At 37.4% G+C, this 4,734-nt stretch overlaps 1 protein-coding gene across 1 annotated transcript in view; it reads right to left on the reverse strand.

The window, feature by feature from the left end:
• LOC101851786 (long-chain fatty acid transport protein 6) overlaps nucleotides 1-4,074 on the reverse strand; it is a 38,563-nt gene extending 34,489 nt beyond the window's left edge. Inside the window, exon 1 of the mRNA XM_005113106.3 lies at nucleotides 3,786-4,074. The gene's annotated coding sequence lies outside the window, so the exon portion shown is untranslated. The remainder of the gene's footprint in view (nucleotides 1-3,785) is intronic.
• Nucleotides 4,075-4,734: the final 660 nt, after the last annotated feature.

A 4,734-nucleotide genomic window follows, 5' to 3' on the forward strand; every position in this document is an offset into this window, starting at 1 on the left:
GCGAACATAACAGATATATTTTAAAAAGAGTGGCGCGTTTCCCGGGAGATGAGGCAAAATTCGGAACTTTTGCAAACGTTAGAGAAACACTCAGCAGACATACAAACGCAATTAGGAATATAGTAATGTTATGTAGGTGGTTAAGAGAAATGTGAAGCTTGTTGCATTTCTGTAGGCCCACTCTTTGTTCCACACTGGTGAGACACCTGTCTCTTTTGAATTTATTACACCTCAAGGGTCGTTTTCACTTCTCTCATACTATAATGCTATAGTTTTCAATTATTCATAAGCAGCCACTTGTTTTACAAAACAAATTTCCACCTCTGGACGACAGTCCAAGAGCAACTTGAAAAAGAAGATTAAGGGAAATGTGCATGAATGCGGGTTGAATGAGAACCTTCGAAAATAGAGGAACAAAAGAAGTTACAAATTTAGTTATACTCGGTCAACTAATAGAAAATTAAAACTTAATCACATGCAAGAATAATTTAAGTAGGAAAAAAATTAAAACCGTCTTAGTCATGAGCCCATGAAAAGCAAATACTAAAATACTCTTGTTTTGTGTTTGTCTTGTATAAAGTTATTACAAAAACAAAATGACAAAATGAAAAGACAAAGGGAAAATTATTATCAAAACAAACACGATTCATGAGTTACAACAAGTGAAAGTTCTGGTAAACATCTATTAAAAGACTTGGCTCAAATCTAGACCAACCACACAAGAACTTCAAATTGGAATGGGAAAATGACAGGACGTTAGTTTGCTACTATTAAACAATAACCAGTATAAGAAGTAGGACAGAATTGGAAGTACCACATTTTGCAGCCTTTGTAAGTTAGTATCAATGGGTCCTAAGCCCTCATCTGAACTGTATCCCATGAGTCAGAATGTGGTTACGACCCCGCACTACAGCATTCTCACTCAGAGTATGGCTACGGTCTAAAAGCAGATTGTCAAACTGTTCAAGAAACCTACCTCTTCAAAATAGCTAACCCTCATTTAGAGCACAGCTACTGTGCCAAACTATATGGTCTGGATTTTGGATCTGGGCTTCTGTCCAAAAACTATGTACACAGTACTAATTTGAAGGGAGGAAAAGAGGAGGAACTGTCTAGTACTTCATTTCAGTTGTTTAGAACGAACTGCAAAGGCATCTTAGAGAGGTGAGTTCCTTACCAAGCTTTAAAAGACAGTAAAAACATAGTTTGCTTAGGAATTATGAAAGTAGTTGGGGGTTTTTTAGGTTAGTGTTTTACGGCGTTTGCAACTGCATAAATTCTTATGAGACCGCAGGACATATCAAACATTTTCAGTCGGTAAGAAATTTTGAATTTTGCTCAGGTGGCAGTCGAAGCCTACTCTTATCAATTTTAGGACCACCAAGGGATCTTATGATCTTTAACGTGTGCAACTTGCACGCGGGACATCCGAGATTTTTCACCCTTGTCTGAGAACACTAGGTGTAGATCCTACCTACCATAAAATCAGGAGTGTGGCTGAAAGACAGCAGTAAGAAGGAGCCAAGGAGAAGCTGCAGTAGAAAGGCTGCAGAAAAAGTCAGGAACCCAGAGGAGGGGGCAAAGGAGGTGAAGGGGTGGGGGCAGAAAGTGGAGACGAAAGCAGATGGCAGAACATGATGGCAAGAGAGCAGAAAAAGAGGTGAAAGGAGACAATATTTTGAGAGAAGAAAATTGTTCCATCGCTACCTGATTCAAACCCAGGACCTTTGAATGAGAGGTGAACACCTTAACCTCTAGGCAACGGGAACCCTCCTTATGTAAGTATACTCCAAATTCCAGGCAAAGATGAACAAGTGCATGCATATATTATGATATAATTTATATACAATGTAAAACAATATTGTACACTGAACACTCAGAGAGATGAAATACGATATTTAAGTGCAATCCATCATCTATACACAATAAATATAATTCCGGTGGCCTGATCTTTGTGTCACTTTTTAGAAGAAAACACACCCTTCCGACCCAATATTAATTAAAGGTAGAATTCAATATTCCTAAGAACATGACAGAGCTAGATTTTCATGATTTTAAACTGAAGAATTTATGAAACTGTATTTTTCAGTAGCTATGTATTGTATAAATATTCCAGAATTGATCCATTACTTTCCATTTTCAATTTTTGAAAATGTGAGCATCAACTGTCAACACCAAAACTTGCATGAAAAAAAGCAATTTATGGGAATCCCCAAAGCATATAATTTGTTATTTTTGTTGGAGGGGGGGTTGTTTTCTCTGTGTGTGTGCGCGTGTGTGTGTGTGAGTGTGTGTGTGTGTGTGTTGTAGGGATGAGGGTTTGGCAGTGGCTGTGAGATGTCAAATGTAGCTATACATGTCGATGACACAACCAGGTGGTTATACTGTACACAGGAGAAAGTTTTTACATGCCTTTATTTTTCAAGTGAAACCTATTTAATTTTTCTCAAACATTTTAAATTCACGATTTGAGTTACCCAGTGAAAGGTATGCATTTTTGGGAAGATTGAAGAATACCGGACCACTCGTACATTATTGCGCAAGAAAGTGGGGTTGGTGGGGTGGGTGGTTGGGGTGGAGGAGGGGGGTAAATAATTTACCTTTTTTCCCTTTTTACTTCCCTTTCAAAAAGGCATAGTTGCCTCAAAATTAAATAACATGAATTGAGCTGAGTTTTTAAAAACAGAAATGCTGAAAAACAATGCGGGAAAACTACAGTTTCCGAGAGGAAAAAAAAGAACAGCCGCGACTTGTAAAATTACCGACACCCTGCCATATACTTAAATTTTAATGAATAGATCTACCTGTCCGAGATTCTCCATTGAGAGATATTAAAAACGGGAAAATTATGAATTCCTAAGGTTGAGACATAGATCTAGGCTAAGGCTAAGTCAGTCCGCTGGTCCGGTATTCTTCAATCTTACCGCATTTTTAAATGTAGTCAAGCAAGCCCCTTTTAATAATGGCACATAGGGCCTAGACGGGTGAAAATTTTTAAGGTGTGACAAGAGTGGAGAGAAACACATGGAAGATGGACGCACAAAGACAGAGTAAGGTGGAAACAGGGCCGTGAAGACAAAATAGAAAAAGTCAATAAGACAAACGCTAGAGAGGAAGGTAGAATCTAGGATACATTTTTACTTTCACTCCTGCACACAGATGCTCTGCTTTGAGGGTCAAACTGCCTTATATTTTTTTGCTGCAGATCACACACATGAAGCCACTAAAACTGTTGCAAATCAATTATTTTCAAGAAAATACGAAACCTAACTAGAATCTAGATCTAGATCTAGATTCTAACTGCAAAACATCAAATCATGGGTTAACTTGGCAAAGTAGCAGAGAAGTTACAGAGCTTTGCCTTTGCTTTACTATTACTAATAATACTTGCGTTAAATGACGAAGGCCTCTAGGCTAAATTCTAATAAGCTGCAACATTGAAATTCATACAGCCAGCACTACAAGAAAAGTGTTGTGTTTAAGAGTATTTTAACAATGAACAGCTGAACTAGATCTAAATCTATAACTAGATTTCTAGTCTAGATCTAGATTAGATTTAGATCTATAAGAAAGAAGTTAATTCGTTGCTCTTTCCCGACCCAACCGTGTGTACTGTACTACTGCTGTCTGCTGTGTACATTTTACTAACGAAACTGTAGATTCTATGCCTCTGTGCATGCAACGCATGCCTGAAAGTGCAACACATACAAGGCAAGACAATTGGGATTTATTAATAACAGGTTTACACAATGAAAACAAAAAACATCAATGTTGTCAATACTTACATTCATCTCTCGCTTGCACTTGGTTTTGAAAAGGGACAGTTGCAATGCAACGTAGGCCTAAAGCCCCTCGACGAAGGCGTTTTAGCAACGTGCCAGGAAAGTAGTAGAAATGTTGGGCAACAGGTAAAAAGAAAAACCAGCGACTTCATTACCAGTAAATAATTAACCTTTTTTCCCTTTTTACTTCCCTTTCAAAAAGGCATAGTTGCCTCTAAATTAAATAACATGAATTGAGCTGAGTTTTTAAAAACAAAAATGCTGAAAAACTATACGGGAAAACTACAGTTTCCGAGAGGAAAAAAAAAGAACAGCCGCGACTTGTAAATTTACCGACACCCTGCCATATATACTTAAAAACAAAGTACAAAGGTTATAGGCCCCATGTGTCAGTTCAGAGGTGAAAGGTCGGAAGAATCATCTTGACCAAAGATCGTTCATAACAAGATAGTTCACTCCTCTCTTTGAGCCAATTAAAAAAAGTGTCCTCAAAATTCGGTGGCACCCTCTTGCGAACGGAGTTGCACTATAATTGTGTGAAAAACAATAAAAGTGAATCGAAACTGAACAACCTTGTTATGTACGATCATTGTCTTGACAAGGCCTAGAAATTTTATATTCGAATATCCTTTGGATTATTAGGCCTATTGTTTTCACTTGTGAGATCTTTGGGGAAATAAAGATTTACATGTTGTTTTAATTTTCTTTTTTTTCTGCAAAGGGTGATGACTAATTAATAACAACGTTTTTGTGTTTGAAACAGTAGCTTCAGTTATATTTTTTTCATTCTAATACTACTAGCCTTAGAAGTTTCCGTGCATGTCATTGTTTTCCTGACTGAGAATGCATGTGAACACAAATAACAACAAAAATCTATAGGATGTTTCAATTTTTTTTTACTGGCCGTCAAAGTGGGTTAAGTAGAAACTTACGACTGGGTGAATTTTACTAC

This window comes from Aplysia californica, unplaced genomic scaffold, assembly GCF_000002075.1.
Source record: "Aplysia californica isolate F4 #8 unplaced genomic scaffold, AplCal3.0 scaffold01622, whole genome shotgun sequence".
Classification (NCBI taxonomy): domain Eukaryota; kingdom Metazoa; phylum Mollusca; class Gastropoda; order Aplysiida; family Aplysiidae; genus Aplysia; species Aplysia californica.